This window comes from Balaenoptera borealis (genome assembly GCF_965194805.1).
Source record: "Balaenoptera borealis genome assembly, chromosome: 10".
Taxonomy (NCBI): domain Eukaryota; kingdom Metazoa; phylum Chordata; class Mammalia; order Artiodactyla; family Balaenopteridae; genus Balaenoptera; species Balaenoptera borealis.
This window is the reverse complement of record NC_138874.1, coordinates 79,334,724-79,353,794: the sequence shown is the minus strand read 5'-3', so window position 1 is coordinate 79,353,794 and position 19,071 is coordinate 79,334,724.

Genomic DNA, 19,071 nt, shown 5'->3' with positions numbered 1-19,071 from the left:
AGCCATTCCTCTTCAAGAACCAATTGTCTCACCTCTGATGATTTGGCTGTGACTCTGATTTCAGGCTGTGATTTTATATTAAACGAACTCTCTACACATCTATGAAGCTGCTCTTTGGCATCCTTTGTTTATGCTTTCTATTTCTTCTACAGGACTTTAAGTCATAGAAAAAAAATTGAAACGCATTTTTATTAAGATAAAGATGAACTTATGGATATTTTATTGAGAAATATTTGCATTTTTAAGGAATGTACAGGGACAGAGAGGTCTAGTTGAATAAATGATAGGATTTCAATGTTTGGGTATGTTGATGAATTCATGACACATAACCTAGTAGTTAGTCTGATAACTTGTGAAGCCTCACTTTACAGTGCTTTTGGTATCCCTAGAAAAGTGATACCTTGAGGGGGAAAGAAAATTTGTTGAATACATACTAAGTTCTATCCCACTATTCAGAGGATTTATACAATTTATCTCAATTATTCCTTATGACAACTCTTAGAGGAGGTGATAATTATGCTCACTTTAGAGATGAAGAAAATTAGGGTCCAGGGAAGTTAAGCAACTTGCTAAAGGTAACATAGCCTGGAAGTGGAAGAGCTGGGAATTGAACTGAGGAGTGTTTTGTTTCTTCATTCATCTATTCATTCACTCACTCACTCACTCACTGACTTATTGTGTGTCAGGAACCAAGGATATAGCAGTATTTGAGAAGACAAGGCTTTGCTCTCATGGACTTTATGTTCTAGTGAGGGGGGCAGACAATATCAGCAACAACTTAAATTCAAACCGAAATCTTTCTGACACTCTGCTTTTTCCACGCTACCCAGAATAGTGGCTTATTTTGTTAGACCCAGAGAATATGTGTATGTATGTTTCATAGATGATATATACACACATATATATGTGTAAGTAGTCAAGAAATACATGCTATATATAAAATATAAGCAGAATAAAAGGAAAGAGAGTGACTGGGTTGGGGCAGAGGTACTGTTTTAGATAGGATGGGAGGAAAGTTTTTCTCTGAGGAAGTAGCAATTGAGTTGAGACCTCACTGAAGATCTATGCAAAGATTTGAGGTTAGAGCATTCCAGGCAGAAGGAACAGCTTGTGCAAAGGCCCATAAAGAGTCATGTGCTTAGTGTGTTCAAGTACAAAGTGCTAAAGCAGAGTGATCGAGGGAGAAAAGTGGTTGGAGTTGAAGTCGGGGAAAGAGAGGCAGGGGCCAGAGTACACAGGGCTTTCTAAACTACCATAAGGAGTTTGAATTTTATTCTGAGTATGATGGGGAATCAAGAATGTGTGAAGCAGAGGGTGACGCAGTCTGATTTCTGGTTTCAAAAGGTCATACGCTGGCTGTTTTATGAGGAGTTGACTTTAGGAAGACGAGAGAAAGCAGGGGGATGAGGTAGGAGGTAACTGCTGTAAAATTGAGAGATGATAGTGATGGAACTAGGTTGGTACTGGAGAAGTGGTGAGATTCATGATAGATTATTATTCCAGGAAGGAGAGAGCTCTCTCAGCCACTCTGGGCCTTTTCTTTTTGTCTTTCTGAGACTCATGTTCCTCAGACCTCATGGGAGAGACCAAAGCAGGTAAGGACTGGGATGAGAATCTCCTTATCCTTTGTGAGTGTGAGGCAACTCAGGGCTCAGGGAGACCCGGATATTCTCATAAATTGTTGCCTTTTATCCCACATCAGGTATCACTGTACCCTTGACTCCAGATGTTCAGGGATAACACTTTTTAAAACATTTTAGTTTTTGTACAGTTTTAGTTTCCAAATCTGTTTTCAACCTGGGACATCTAAGCTTTTGTCTGCACTGTGATTTCAAAACAGACCAGGATAGCACTTAGATTAGAACTTTCCCACCACCAGGGAATCTGAGCTAGTCATTGCTGACCTGAGAGTGAAATGTGCTCATTAACAAAGAAAATTGGAAACTAGGCACCACTTTTCCATTAGTGCTTTGCTTTCTGAAGCATTAATGGATAGATCTTGCTACTGCTCCAGAAACTATTAATAATTCTCCCTATGGTGCACAAATATGATACTACTGACCCACCTTCAGTAGGGTGTGAGAGTTAAAAACTTTTTAAATTGTTTGGACAGTGCTGGTGATGGATATTATACTAATCAAAGTTATTTTAGTTCTGAATAACAGAAACTGACCTCCACTAATTTAAACCAAAACAATAAATAAAACCCAGGCAACTTATTATACAAGTTTATTTTGGGTTAATAAAATGATAGAGTTGCAGCTGGTCCTCGTGGACCACTGAAATCAGAAATCTGGAAACCATTGGGAGCGCAGGCCATTTTCTTTTCCTTTTCTCATCCCAGCTTTTCCCTGCACATCTGCCCACTTCTCAGCAACAGAATCAAGCTAAGTGGATCAGGCTTCTTGGGAAGCAGACCTTTGTCTGTGGCCACATCACTGTCAGCCTTTTCCTCAATGAGCAATCAGCAGTTAGTATGACCAACTGTCCTGGTTTGCAGGAATTATCCTGGTTTTAATACTGAAAGCCCTGTGTCCTGGATAACTGGAGAACCTGGTCACCCTACCTGCGGCAGTATCGCATGTGGAAAGAGGATGGATGTGGATATTGGGTATACAGGTTCTAGTTCAAAGGAATTGGAACTGGGAAAGACCCAAATTGGGTCTAAATAAGAACTTCACAGTTGGTCTCTTAGGCTTGCCTAGTTTGAATCCAACCAGCTCTTAGATTTTCAAAGATAATTTAGCCACTTATGTTAGAAACATGTAGACACAAACTACATCTTCCAGGAAGCACCTACTGGGGATATATTTTCACCATTACTGTCACCTCCACTGCAACAAATATAGTGACCCACCAAACGAGAGAGAGTTCATTTTTTTTCTTTTTTTTTAGTTGAAGTATGGCTGATTTACAATGTTGTGTTAGTTTCAGGTATACAGCAAAGTACACACACACACACACACACACACACATAAAACTTTTTCAGATTCTTTTCCCTTTTTGTTATTGCAAGATACTGATTATAGTTCCCTGTGCTATACAGTAGGATCTTATTGGTTATCTATTTTATGTATAGTAAGTGTATATATGTTAATCCCAAACTCCTAATTTATCCCTCTCCCAACCCTTTCCCCTTTGGTAACTGTAAGTTTGTTTTCTATGTCTGTGGGTCTATTTCTGTTTTGTAAACAAGTTCACTTGTATCATTTCTTTTTTTTTTAAGACTCCACACATAAGTGATCTCATATGATATTTTCTTTGTCTGGCTTACTTCACTTAGTATGATATTCTCTAGGTCCATCCATGTTTCTGCAAATAGCATTATTTCATTCTATTTCATGGCTGAGTAATATTCCAGTGTGTGTGTGTGTGTGTGTATCACATCTTCTTTATCCATTAATCTGTCTATGGACATTTAGGTTGCTTCCATGTCTTGGCTATTATAAATAGTGCTGCAATGAACATTGGGGTGCATGTATCTTTTTTTTTTTAACATCTTTATTGGAGTATAATTGCTTTACAATGGTGTGTTAGTTTCTGCTTTATAACAAAGTGAATCAGTTATACATATACATATGTTCCCATATCTCTTCCCTCTTGCATCTCCCTCCCTCCCACCCTCCCTATCCCACCCCTCTAGGTGGTCACAAAGCACCGAGCTGATCTGCCTGAGCTATGTGGCTGCTTCCCACTAGCTATATATTTTATGTTTGGTAGTGTATATATGTCCATGCCACTCTCTCACTTTGTCACATCTTACCCTTCCCCCTCCCCATATCCTTAAGTCCATTCTCTAGTAGGTCTGTGTATTTATTCCCGTCTTATCACTAGGTTCTTCATGACTTTTTTTTTCCCCTTAGATTCCATATATATGTGTTAGCATACTGTATTTGTTTTTCTCTTTTTGACTTACTTCACTCTGTATGACAGTTCTCTAACTCCATCCACCTCACTACAAATAACTCAATTTCATTTCTTTTTATAGCTGAGTAATATTCCATTGTATATATGTGCCACATCTTCTTTATCCATTCCATCTGATGATGGACACTTAGGTTGCTTCCATGTCCTGGCTATTGTAAATAGAGCTGCAGTGAACATTGTGGTACATGACTCTTTTTGAATTATGCTTTTCTCAGGGTATATGCCCAGTAGTGGGATTGCTGGGTCGTATGGTAGTTCTATTTTTAGTTTTTTAAGGAACCTCCATACTGTTCTCCATAGTGGCTGTATCAATTTACATTCCCACCAACAGTGCAAGAGTGTTCCCTTTTCTCCACACCCTCTCCAGCATTTATTGTTTCTAGATTTTTTGATGATAGCCATTCTGACCAGTGTGAGATGATATGTCATTGTAGTTTTGATTTACATTTCTCTAATGATTAATGATGTTGAGCATTCTTTCATGTGTTTGTTGGCAATCTGTATATCTTCTTTGGAGAAATGTCTATTTAGGTCTTCTGCCCATTTCTGGATTGTGTTGTTTGTTTTTTTGTTATTGAGCTGCATGAGCTGCTTGTAAATTTTGGAGATTAATCCTTTGTCAGTTGCTTCATTTGCAAATATTTTCTCCCATTCTGAGGGTTGTCTTTTTGTCTTGTTTATGGTTTCCTTTGCTGTGCAAAAGCTTTTAAGTTTCATTAGGTCCCATTTGTTTATTTGTGTTTTTATTTCCATTCCTCTAGGAGCTGGGTCAAAAAGGATCTTGCTGTGATTTATGTCATAGAGTGTTCTGCCTATGTTTTCCTCTAAGAGTTTGATAGTGTCTGGCATTACATTTAGGTCTTTAATCCATTTTGACTTTATTTTTGTGTATGGTGTTAGGGAGTGTTCTAATTTCATACTTTTACATGTACCTGTCCAGTTTTCCCAGCACCACTTATTGAAGAGGCTGTCTTTTCTCCACTGTATATGCTTGCCTCCTTTATCAAAGATAAGGTGACCATATGTGCGTGGGTTTATCTCTGGGCTTTCTATCCTGTTCCATTGATCTATATTTCTGTTTTTGTGCCAGTACCAGACTGTCTTGATTACTGTAGCTTTGTAGTATAGTCTGAAGTCAGGGAGCCTGATTCCTCCAGCTCCATTTTTCGTTCACAAGATTGCTTTGGTCATTCGGGGTCTTTTGCGTTTCCATACAAATTATGAAATTTTTTGTTCTAGTTCTGTGAAGAATGCCAGTGGTAGTTTGATAGGGACTGCATTGAATCTGTAGATTGCTTTGGATAGTACAGTCATTTTCACAATGTTGATTCTTCCAATCCAAGAACATGGTATATCTCTCCATCTATTTGTATCATCTTTAATTTTTTCATCCATGTCTTATAATTTTCTGCATACAGGTCTTTTGCCTCCTTAGGTTGGTTTATTCCTAGATATTCTTTTTGTTGCAATGGTAAATGGGAGTGTTTTCTTAATTTCACTTTCAGATTTTTCGTCATTAGTGTATAGGAATGCAAGAGATTTCTGTGCATTAATTTTGTATCCTGCTACTTTACCAAATTCATTGATTAGCTCTAATAGTTTTCTGGGGTAGCATCTTTAGGATTCTCTATGTATAGTATCATGTCATCTGCAAACAGTGACAGCTTTACTTCTTCTTTTCCGATTTGGATTCCTTTTATTTCTTTTTCTTCTCTAATTGCTGTGGCTAAAACTTCCAAAACTATGTTAAAAAGTAGTGGTGAGAGTGGGCAACCTTGTCTTGTTCCTGATCTTAGTGGAAATGGTTTCAGTTTTTCACCATTGAGGACAATGTTGGCTGTGGGTTTGTCATATATGGCCTTTATTATGTTAAGGAAAGTTCCTTCTATGCCTACTTTCTGCAGGGCTTTTATCATAAATGGGTGTTGAATTTTGTCGAAAGCTTTCTCTGCATCTACTGAGATGGTCATATGGTTTTTCTCCTTCATTTGTTAATATGGTGTATCATGTTGATTGATTTGCATATATTGAAGAATCCTTGCATTCCTGGAATAAACCCCAATTGATCATGGTGTATGATCCTTTTAATGTGCTGTTGGATTCTGTTTGCTAGTATTTTGTTGAGGATTTTTGCATCTATGTTCATTAGTGATATTGGCCTGTAGTTTTCTTTCTTTGTGACATCTTTGTCTGGTTTTGGTATCAGGGTGATGGTGGCCTCGTAGAATGACTTTGGGAGTGTTCTTCCCTCTGCAATATTTTGGAAGAGTTTGAGAAGGGTAGGTGTTAGCTCTTCTGTAAATGTTTGATAGAATTCGCCTGTGAAGCCATCTGGTCCTGGGCTTTTGTTTGTTGGAAGATTTTTAATCACAGTTTCAATTTCAGTGCTTGTGATTGGTCTGTTCATATTTTCTATTTCTTCCTGGTTCAGTCTGGGCAGGTTGTGCATTTCTAAGAATTTGTCCATTTCTTCCAGGTTGTCCATTTTATTGGCATGGAGTTGCTTGTAGTAATCTCTCATGATCGTTTGTATTTCTGAAGTGTCAGTTGTTACTTCCCCTTTTTCATTTTTAATTCTGTTGATTTGAGTCTTCTCCCTTTTTCTCTTGATGACTCTGGCTAATGGTTTATCAATTTTGTTTATCTTCTCAAAGAACCAGCTTTTAGTTCCATTGATTTTTGCTATTGTTTCCTTCATTTCTTTTTCATTTATTTCTGATCTGATCTTTATGATTTCTTTCCTTCTGCTAACTTTGGGGTTTTTTTGTTCTTCTTTCTCTAATTGCTTTACTTGCAAGGTTAGGTTGTTTATTTGAGATGTTTCCTGTTTCTTAAGGTAGGATTGTATTGCTATAAACTTCCCTCTTAAAACTGCTTTTGCTGCATCCCATAGGTTTTGGGTCGTCGTGTCTCCATTGTCATTTATTTCTAGGTATTTTTTGATTTCCCCTTTGATTTCTTCAGTGATCACTTCGTTATTAAGTAGTGTATTGTTTAGCCTCCATGTGTTTGTATTTTTTACAGATCTTTTCCTGTAATTGATATCTAGTCTCATAGCATTGTGGTCAGAAAAGATACTTGATACGATTTCAGTTTTCTTAAATTTACCAAGGCTTGATTTGTGACCCAAGATATGATCTATCCTGGAGAATGTTCCATGAGCACTTGAGAAAAATGTGTATTCTGTTGTTTTTGGGTGGAATGTCCTATAAATATCAAGTAAGTTCATCTTGTTTAATGTATCATTTAAAGCTTGTGTTTCCTTATTTATTTTCATTTTGGATGATCTGTCCATTTGTGAAAGTGGGGTGTTAAAGCCCCCTACTATGATTGTGTTACTATCAATTTCCCCTTTTATGGCTGTTAGTATTTGCCTTATGTATTGAGGTGCTACTATGTTGGGTGCCTAAATATTTACAATTGTTATATCTTTTTCATGGATCGACCCCTTGATCACTATGTAGTGTCCTTGTCTCTTGTAATAGTCTTTATTTTAAAGTCTATTTTGTGTGATATGAGAATTGCTACTCTAGCTTTCTTTTGATTTCCATTTGCATGGAATATCTTTTTCCATCTCTTCACTTTCAGTCTGAATGTGTCCCTAGGTCTGAGGTGGGTCTCTTGTAGACTGCATACATACGGGTCTTATTTTTGTATCCATTCAGCCAGTCTGTGTCTTTTGGTGGGAGCATTTAATCCATTTACATTTAAGGTAATTATCCATATGTATGTTCCTATTCCCATGTTCTTAAATGTTTTAGGTTTGTTATTGTAGGTGTTTTCCTTCTCTTGTGTTTCTTGCCTAGAGAAGTTCCTTTAGCATTTGTTGTAAAGCTGGTTTGGTTGTGTTGAACTCTCTCAGCTTTTGCTTGTCTGTAAAGGTTTTAATTTCTCCATCAAATCTGAATGAGATTCTTGCTGGGTAGAGTAATCTTGGTTGTAGGTTTTTCTCCTTCATCACTTTAAATATGTCCTGCCACTCCCTTCTGGCTTGCAGAGTTTCTGCCGACAGATCAGCTGTTAACCTTATGGGGATTCCCTTGTGTGTTATTTGTTGTTTTTCCCTTGTTGCTTTTAATATGTTTTCTTTATATTTAATTTTTGATAGTTTGATTAGTATGTGTCTTGGCGTGTTTCTCCTTGGATTTATCCTGTATGGGACTCTCTGTGCTTCCAGGACTTGATTAACTATTTCCTTTCCCATATTAGGGAAGTTTTCAACTATATTCTCTTCAAATAGTTTCTCAGTCCCTTTCTTTTTCTCTTCTTCTTCTGGGACCCCTATAATTCGAATGTTGGTGTGTTTAATGTTGTCCCAGAGATCTCTGAGACTGTCCTCAGTTCTTTTCATTCTTTCTTCTTTATTCTGCTCTGCAGTAGTTATTTCCACTATTTTATCTTCCAGGTCACTTATCCGTTCTTCTGCCTCTGTTATTCTGCTATTGATCCCTTCTAGAGTATTTTTAATTTCATTTATTGTGTTGTTCATCGTTGTTTGTTTACTCTTTAGTTCTTCTAGGTCCTTGTTAAATGTTTCTTGCATTTTGTTTATTCTATTTCCAAGATTTTGGATCATCTTTATTATCATTATTCTGAATTCTTTTTCAGGTAGACTGCCTATTTCCTCTTCATTTGTTAGGTCTGGTGTGTTTTTACCTTGCTCCTTCATCTGCTGTGTGTTTTTCTCTCTTCTCATTTTGCTTATCTTACTGTGTTTGGGGTCTCCTTTTCGCAGGCTGCAGGTTCGTAGTTCCTGTTGTTTTTGGTGTCTGTCCCCAGTGGGTAAGGTTGGTTCAGTGGGTTGTATAGGCTTCCTGGTGGAGGGGACTAGTGCCTGTGTTCTGGTGGATGAGGCTGGATCTTGTCTTTCTGGTGGGCAAGTCCACGTCTGGTGGTGTGTTTTGGGGTGTCTGTGGCCTTATTATGATTTTAGGCAGCCTCTCTGCTAATGGATGGGGTTGTGTTCCTGTCTTGCTAGTTGTTTGGCATAGGGTGTCCAGCACTGTAGTTTGCTGGTCGTTGAGTGAATCTGGGTCTTGGTGTTGAGATGGAGATCTCTGGGAGATTTTCGCTGTTTGGTATTATGTGGAGCTGGGAGGTCTCTTGTGGACCAGTGTCCTGAAGTTGGCTCTCCCACCTCAGAGGCACAGCCCTGATGCCTGGCTGGAGCACCAAGAGTCTTTCATCCACATGGCTCAGATTAAAAGGGAGAAAAAAATAGAAAGAAAGAAAGAAAGAAAGAGGATAAAATAAAGATAAAATAAAGTTATTAAAATAAAAAATAATTATTAAGAAAAAAAATTTTTTCAGTAAAAAAAACAAACAAACAAAAAAAACAGATGGACAGAACCCTAGGACAAATGGTGAAAGCAAAGCTATACAGACAAAATCTCACACAGAAGCATACACATACACGCTTACAAAAAGAGGAAAAGGGGAAAAAATAATATATCTTGCTCCCAAAGTCCACCTCCTCAATTTGGGATGATTCGTTGTCTATTCAGATATTCCACAGATGCAGGGTACATCAAGTTGATTGTGGAGATTTAATCCGCTGCTCCTGAGGCTGCTGGGAGAGATTTCCCTTTCTCTTCTTTGTTCGTACAGCTCCCGGGGTTCAGCTTTGGACTTGGCCTCGCCTCTTCGTGTAGGTCACCTGAGGGCGTCTTTTCTTCGCTCAGACAGGACGGGGTTAAAGGAGCAGCTGCTTCGGGGGCTCTGGCTCACTCAGGCCTGGGGGAGGGAGGGGTACGGAGGCGGGGCGAACCTGCGGCGGCAGAGGCCGGCATGACATTGCAGCAGCCTGAGGCGTGCCGTGCGTTCTCCCGGGTAAGTTGTCCCTGGATCACGGGACCCTGGCAGTGGCGGGCTGCACAGGCTCCCGGGAGGTGAGGTGTGGAGAGTGACCTGTGCTCGCACACAGGCTTCTTGGTGGCGGCAGCAGCAGCCCTAGCGTCTCATGCCCGTCTCTGGGGTCCGCTCTGATAGCCGGGGCTCGCGCTCGTCTCTGGAGCTCCTTTAAGCAGCGCTCTTAATCCCCTCTCCTCGCGCACCAGGAAACAAAGAGGCAAGAAAAAGTCTCTTGTCTCTTCGGCAGCTGCAGACTTTTTCCCGGACTCCCTCCCGGCTAGCTGTGGCGCACTAACCCCTTCAGGCTGTGTTCACGCTGCCAACCCCAGTCCTCTCCCTGCGGTCCGAGCGAAGCCCGAGCCTCAGCTCCCAGCCCCCGCCCGCCCCGGCGGGTGAGCAGACAAGCCTCTCGGGCTGGTGAGTGCGGCTCGGCGCCGAGCCTCTGTGCGGTAATCTCTCCACTTTGCCCTCCGCACCCCTGTGGCTGCACTCTCCTCCGTGGCTCTGAAGCTTCCCCGACGCCCCCCCCCCCACCGCAGTCTCCGCCCCCGAGGGGCCTTCCTAGTGTGTGGAAACCTTTCCTCCTTCCCAGATCCCTCCCACTGGCGCAGGTCCCGTCCCTATTCTTTTGTCTCTGTTTTTTCTTTTTTCTTTTGCCCTACCCAGGTACGTGGGGAGTTTCTTGTCTTTTGGGAGGTCTGACGTCTTCTGCCAGTGTTCAGTAGGTGTTCTATAGGAGCAGTTCCACGTGTAGATGTATTTCTGATGTATTTGTGGGGAGGAAGGTGATCTCCGCATCTTACTCTTCCGCCATCTTCTCTCCAGCCTCTTGTATCTTTTCAAATTAGAGTTTTCTCCAGATATATGCCCAAGATTGGGATTGCTGGATCATATAGTAGCTCTATATTTAGTTTTTTAAGGAACCTCCATACTGTTCTCCATAGTGGCTGTATCAATTTACATTCCCACCAACAGTGTAGGGGTGTTCCCTTTTCTCCACACCCTCTCCAGCATTTATTACTTGTAGACTTTTTCATGATGGCCACTCTGACTGGTATAAGGTAGAGAGAGTTCATTTTAGACCAAGGCAATTAAACAGTTATGGTTGGGTTTTTTTGTTTTAGTTTGGTTGGGTTTTTGGATTTGTTTTCTAGTTTTAGCAATGGCACATCTACCCCAAGTACTATTTGATTTTGCCTTAGTTTCTTTCTATTCAGATGTAACAGAAAGATTAAACCCTGAACTGGGATTAGAGACTCCTCATCCTTTTACTACCTTCATGACCTTAGGCCAGTTAACCTGCTGCTAGCAGCTTCAGTTACCTTATTGTCAAATGGGTAAGGTGATTGCTACTTTTTCTTGAGATGGAAGATGAGGCCATATGGCTCTTGATCTCTGATTCTCTGTATGATTATAGAAAATAATTATATAGAAATCCCTCTATGATTTCCTAAAGCCACAGGAAATCTTCCCATGCTTACTGTCTTAAGGCTCCCCATCTTTTTATTCTTTGCATTATAAGTTAAAATTCTGTGAGCTTTCGCAGCCCGTAGATCCAGAAATCATTTAATTTTGTGTGACCCACAATTATAAGAACTGTGGAGGTATTAGCTCTCTCACTTGTTTCCTGCATTCACTTGTACAATATCAGGAAATGCTCTGAAAGCAAAACCTTCTATTAATCATACCTTTCTTTCAGGTCTTCCTCTACACTGTCACTCTAAATGCACAGCTCCAGCAGCAATATATATTTTAAGATTAAATATGGTTTTAAAACTGAGATTTAAAATGGCTCTCCACAAGGAAGTTGAATATTTAATCAGTATTTAATATTTGGCAATATTTAATCCTTTTTTCAGCATTATTGAGATATAATTGACAAATAAAATTTGTAGTATATTTAAAGGGCACAACGTGATAATTTGATATGCATATACTTTGTGAAAAGACTCCCACCATTGAATTAATGAACACCTCCAACATCTTACATATTTACCTTTGTGTGTGTGTGTGTGTGTGTGTGTGTGTGTGTGTGTGTGTGTGTATATGAGAATACTTAAATTCTACTCTCTTAGGAAGTTTCAATTGTATAATACAGTATTATCAACTGTAGTTACCATGTTTTATTAGATCCTCAGACCTTATTCATCTTATAGCTGAAAGTTTGTAAACCTCTCCTTTCTTCCCCCAGCCCCTGCCAACCACCATTCTACTCTGTTTCTATGATTTTGACTTTTTTTTTTTTTAGATTCCACATATAAATGATACCATACAGCCATGCAATATTTGTCTCTCTCTCTGTCTGTTACATTATACCTAACATAATGCTCTAGAGGTTCATCCACGTTCTTACAAATGGCAGGATTTCCTTCTTTCTTAAGGCTGAATAATATTCCATCATATATACTTAATATATAATATGTATATGTTTAATACTTCTTAATCCAGTGTCATGGAGAGTATAAAATTAATGTTTTAAAGTATTGAAACAATTTTTGTCACAAATTTTTCAAAACCGTTTAAATTCACTTACAGTCTATAACCTATTTTTAGGTTATTGGATTCCTTTTAAGTAACAGTAATATCTCTGTACTTTCCTCCTAACATTTCAGTTTAGGTTCTTTTTTCATGCTGACATTAAATACCCAAGGAGATCCCTAGGTTTTAAACAGCCAATCAATTCCTGACATGCCACAATGCCAAACGTGATGTGGACAGTTCTTGATTTGGGTTGTTTTCACTATCTGTAAATGATAAATTATATATTATAGACTCTACAGGTTGAACCAGGATGTGTTAAACTGTTAACAGTTTAATTAATGTTCAGTTAACAGTTAATTAATGTTCACCCTTGTCACCCAATAATAACTTAATTTTTCTTACATATTTAAGAGATCATTTAAAGGAATAACGAATATCTGACTTCTCCTAAAGGAGTGCCCACATTGTTGAAACGCCAGTTTTAAAAAATAGTTTCTTAACGTGGTGGCAATTTACCCTTGAGGTGGAATGATTTGAAATAGGTTTCACAGAAAGGAGGCCAACTTTATGGGATGGATCAAACTCACTATACATTTAATGCATGAAAGAAAAACAAAAGTGTTTATAAAGCCAATTTCCCAGTACATTACAAGCTATTATATTGAGGAGCAAAATATCTTTTGGTTTTTAGAAACTTCCCACGTGAAATAATGAATTTTTGACTGCACAGTCAAGATTCTACATTAGAATGTAACACCTGATCTTTCTGAAAGCATTAGAATTGTCCAAAGAGTTTCCCATTGATTTGTGCGTTCTGTTTGACACCACTGATTTTACTTATTTTTGATAAACTTTGAGATAAATGGCCTCATTTAATCTCTCAGGTGTGGTGGTGATCACCATTAAAATGTATCGCCTATTATTGGCAACGGCTTAAGTCATATGTGGCATTGCCGTAAAGTTAATTAAATAATGTGCAGATACTCTTCTGAACACTGTGTATGTGTAATCTCATTTCAGTCCTCACAAAATCCTAGGAAGTAGGTACTGTTAGACCTGTGTCATCGGTGAAGAATCTGATGCACAGAGAGATTTATCTAAAACTATCACAGCCTAAATAACTCAGAGGAGGGGATGATGGAGCTGGCTGGCTAACTTGGGAATCCACACCTTTAATTACCCCACCATGGTTCCTTCCTATAGGCAAGGCAATCCCCAGGCAGCCTGCGGGTTTTCACTATCCATCGGTCTGTCACCATACCAACAGCTGCCTTTCCCCTACCTTTCCCTGAAAAGCCACAAATGTCTACTTTTTTAAGCTAAAAATCTAAAAACAAAACAAACTCCAACTCATCAGAGGGAAAAAACTGTAAAAGTTTAGAGTTGAGTAGCCAAAGTGCTCTTGTTGTCTCTTCATGTTTAAAGCCTATCTCTCATATTTGTAACATCATTTAGGCTCCTTTTCATGACATTTTCATCCGATTCAATATGTATCTACTTATCATGATATCTAGGAAAGCCACGGCTTTCTCAACTTTAAATTCCAGATTCCTTACACAAAGGCAAACAGCCCTTCCCTGCCATCAAACAAAAGCAATAAGAGTTGTATCAACCACTTAGACAGAGTTGAAAAATCTAAGAAAATTGTTTTGCTTCACTTTCAAGTCCCAAATCATAACTTCTTGTTTGAGATATAATAAGCTCACTGTGTAGGAAGAAAGAAATTTAGTATTTCTACTGAATTCAATCCATTTTGTACAAATATAATACGTTTCCATTACTCACAACATCCTGAAAGGATACAGTTGAATTTGATGGCAAGTATGTCTTAAAACTAAGCAGGTAATAATTACTGTTATTTATGCTCAATTGGCTTTTGTAAAGGTGTTTATTTTTTCTGAGCTGTCATTTAATACTCAGGCTGTCCCAGTCTTGACATTCATGACCATAATAAAACATGAGAAAATGAATTTAGAAATGTACCATGAGAGGGAAACAAAACTAAACCCTTTTCAAAACTCTACAAAAAGACTGTATTAGACTGGAGTTAGAAGAAGGACAAGATTCAACACCTAAGTTGCAGAAAACATAACACTAAGTGGCATAGAATTGTAAAGAATGTTCTTTGTTCATCAGAACCCATTTTGCTAAGGTAGAAGGCTCTGGCTAGAAAAAAAAGGAACTGAAAACACTTGAATAACATTAGCATCATTCCAAGTCAACTTTAGTGTATGAAGCATTAGAGTTTATTGATTGTGCAGCTGAAACTTTTCTTGCAATTGATGACATTGTGTTCCACACTAAGGAAACAAGAAATGACAGCTAAAATGATTGAGTCACACTATTCTTGATCCGTTTTCTTTGCACAATGTTCACGAATACTATAAAATGCATAGAAATGTCAATTACATGGAGGTGGGAGACCAGAAGGTTGAGGGGGGTGAGGGTCCTACTCCCTGAGATGATTGCAGAGCCTAACAGGAAGAAAAAAAGACTCCCCTTGTTTCCTGGCCAGGACTCAGTCAATGAAAAACCATGGACTCCTTGTTTACTATAGCCCCCCCAGCCCCCCAACTTTTTTCTCCCTCTATAAAAGTGCTCTCCTTCCCTTGCTGTGCAGGGACTTGCATGTGGCTCGCCATGTTTGCAGGCCCCCAAGTTGCAATTATCTGCTGATCCCAAGTAAACCCATCTTTGCTGGAGAAATATCTGGCAGTCTGTTTTGTTTTGTTTTGGTTTTTGTTTCCTGGCAGTCTATTTCAGGTCAACAGTAGTAACTTTGCAGTTCTCCTGGTATGAAGACTATTTCAAACTCTATAAAAGCAAGGATCTGTAAGGGCTCATGGCTTCACGATCACAACACATCCTTGAAATCTTTGTAACATTCTAGTGATTTAAGCCTAAGTAAACTGTAGATCTTGTAAAAGGAACAAGTTCATGGCTGGAAGAAACCATAGAAATCATTTAACTCAACCTTGCATTTTACAAAGGAGAAAAAGATAAACTGGAACTGTGACTGTTAACAAGATGTGGTTGTCCTGAAGCCAGGGAGAAGGCAGCGGCCGGGCCATATGTGGACCCCGGGGCCTCTGACTCCCAGAAGAAAGGCCAGGATCTTTAACCTGGCCTCACGAGCTCAGCCCTCACTGCCTCTCATCAAAGGCTCCCCTCGCTTCACTCTGGCTCTCCTACTATTTTATGTTTATTCAATCAATATCCATCATTCTCCCCACCTTCCTCTCCACCCTGAGGACTGTAAGGGCGTGGCCTGGGGATATTTCTCATCTCCATTCTACCCGTGGCATAGTGCCTGGTACACAGAATATACTCAACTTGTATTGTTGAATGAATGACTACTGTGGATGGGTATATTATGTTCATTGGGGCAGGTTTGGTGAGGCTGGGGTTTATAGATTAAGCTGTAGTTACTAAGAGGATGCAGAAAGAACTCTTTACTGAGTTTTGCTTAGAAAACAAACTTTGTCTATTTCTTGGTTCAACCCAAAGTCCCTGCTGACTGCCACTTTGGACCCTGTGACATCTGGTTTCATCACAAATTGGATCTTCCTCTGGTGTTTTGGCAAGGACGCAAATAACTCTAAGCAATGTAGGCACAGGAGGGCCAATACAATAGACTAGGAAGCTGGAAAAGGCATGTCAACACTCCTAGGCAAACAGTCTATTTTACAGAAGAGGAAGTAAACCTTGCTTGGTCACTCTGGCGGGGTTGGGGGATGGGGAGGGGCATGAAAAATAATTTTCCCTTTACCCTTTTAGGCTCTTGGCTGAGACCTCCCTGTAATAAGACAGATTAAGAAGAGAAAAACAGAAGTTAAATAACATGTGTACGTCCTATATACATGGAAGATACCCAGGAAAACTGAGTAACTTCCTGAAATGACCCAAGCCACCACCTTAAATACCATCTTCAGCTAAAGATAGAAGATGTTGATGGGAAGAGGAATGGCCAGTTATGGGGAGGTTACCAGGAAAGGCACAGTAAACAAGCGTACATTGTTATGCAGATCTAAGTCTCTGTCTTCTCCACTGATAAGATTTACTAGAGATTTTGTCATCTTCTTCTTCCTGGTACAGCGAGGGAGACACACTACAAATGGAGATTTCCCTTATAAATGTAAATGTCTCTTACTTTATTTGGTTTTCAGAGCTTTTCCTATGTCTGCCATTTCTTAAAAATAACCAGCTCAAAATGATCCTTATGCCAAAGAGACATATTTTGGGGTGGTATATTCTGTTCCCCTTCAACTCAATGCATTAAGATATTCAGAAAACTGGAGTGGGAAGGGAGGTCTTTTGTTATTCCAATATTTGGTTCTCAGAAAGCTATAAACATGAGGGTATTCCCATATACTTCGGACTCATCTTGTCCTGCCTCAGTCTGAGGGATGTAGGTTTGATAAAGTACAGCTATTTACCCAGTTTTTAGCATCTTCCATTCCAAGGATTGTGAGGGAACCTGGTTGTCTATGTACATGACACAGTGTTAGGGGATTTCTTTAGGGAATCCTGTGAGACTTGGATAGCTCCACCATCTCATCTTGTCCTGGGACTTTGCCACGCCCTTTGCTCATGACAGATGCTGAAACTCTGACAGATTGAATCACCCATGATTACTCCACTTGCCGAAGAGCTTCTGATATTTCATATATTATTGTTTCTTCCTTCTTTCATTGGACATTGTGGATGTTTGCAAATTTTATTTTTAGAAGCTTTGATATAGCATTTTAAATGTCTGCATACTATTCTATTGCAAAAATGGTTCTTAACCAATCATCTATTTTTTGTCATTTAGATTGTTTTCAATTTATCACTATTATATATTGCGAGATGAGTTTCTTGTATTTTTTCTTTAAGATAAATGCCCAGAAATCAAATTATCAGTCATGGGGTAGTGTTTAAAAAAAAAAGGAAAGAAAAGGAAGAACAGGTATGAAGGTGGAGTCACTTGCTCCCAGGACAACAAACTTAAGACTGAACTGTAGTTTCAACCCCTCTCAGGAGTGGCATTTTAAGCCAATCAGTCTGGAATGTCCTGATCAACAATAGTGAAGTAATCTGCTTGATGAGACCCCTGCTTCCCCTCCCCCAAATAAAGGTGACCTTGACTGAAACAGTCTTCTTTTGCTAACTTTCTTATCCCATCCAGCTTCTGTATGGATGGGATAAGAAAGTTAGTAGCAAAAGAAAAATATGAACAGGTGTTCCTTGGCGCACCTCTCTTTTTACTAGATGAGATGCTGCCCAATTCATGAATCATACAATAGAACCAACTAGATCTTCAAATTTATTCAGTTGAATTTTGTTTTTTAACAGCAGGAAAAATTTAAAGTACTTGGTACATGATCTCAAACTGGAAAAATCTTGTTTAGTTAAGAAAGTCACACTAGTCTATAAGTTCCCTGTTAGCAGAGACTTTATCTTTTCAGATGATTGTTTCATAACACCTATTATAGTTTCTTAACACTTAAAACAGCCTTGCATATAGGTACTCAGTAAATATTTTTGTCTGACTGGTGTATGGCTCTACTTAGAGTTGTATGAAGGTATTCCCAAATGACCCTGGAGCCAAGCTACCAACAGGAAATCAACTTCTTTGAGTACTAACTTGTTATCAATAACACAGAAGAGAATAAATCTGCTATTCACATTTTTTGTTTGTCTTCTATACTTAGAGCAAAAGTAAGTAGACTCTGGGTATATCTTCAAATAGAATCTTTGGTTTTGTAACTTTTTAAAGAAACTGGTTGATTCTGAACTTCTGTAGGTGATGGTGGTGATGGTAGTAAAGGTAGGTGTGTGTGGTGGTGTGGGCGAGATGAGGATAAGGGCAGAGATTCACTCTCCCTCTTCACCAGTTTAAATATTTAACTACCTTGGCTCTTGGGTATTGTTTTGTGATTTCTTCAATTACAACCTAATTAAAATGACATAGTTGCAAGTTTGCAATTTAAACTTTGACCTAACTCTACACTCACAGCAAATCTCAGTGTCCTTTTTAAAAGATGTACTTGTTTTCCTCAAATTGCCTATAGAATTGTGAATTGGAATACTTAAAATCTTTTTGAGTTGCCAGCTTTTCTTAAGACATCACAGTTCTTAACACTAGATGGCATGGTAGAGTTATTATACCATTCTTGGAAAGGGAAGTCCTCTCCAAATCAGAAATTTTCAGGTTTGAGAAACCTGAGGTGGCGGGCTATAGCTTGGATACAGGAACAAGTGTGAATTATCTCTATACTCTTAAATGCTTTTAACTGACTGTGTATTATGCCTCTTTTCCAACTTTATTATAAAAGTAATGCTTATTTTAAAATATAAGTAATATAGAAAGGATTAAAAGTGGAAATCACTCAATCTCATTACTCAGATATATCCACTGTTAACTTTTTGGTAAATCTTGAGATCTTGAGATCTTTAAATGAAGACGTAAGCATTTCTAGAGGATAGATATGATATATGAAAAATGCTATTTTATAATATGCATTTTACAGAATAAACCACAGGCATCTTTTGTGTCACTAAATATACATCAACATAAAGAAAAGATATGGTTACAGAGTTTTCCACAGAGTAGATTTACCATATTTATTTATTTAACCAATCTATTGTAACTTTAGGTTGTTTTTAGAATTTTTACTGGTGTAAACAGTGCTGAAATTAGGATCTTTAGTCTCAAAAAAAAATTTTTTTTTTTACATTTTTCCAATTATTTTCTCAGATTTAATGTCTAGGTCAAATGATATATGTCTTTAAAATTTTGACATACATATTTAAAATTTTAACATACATATT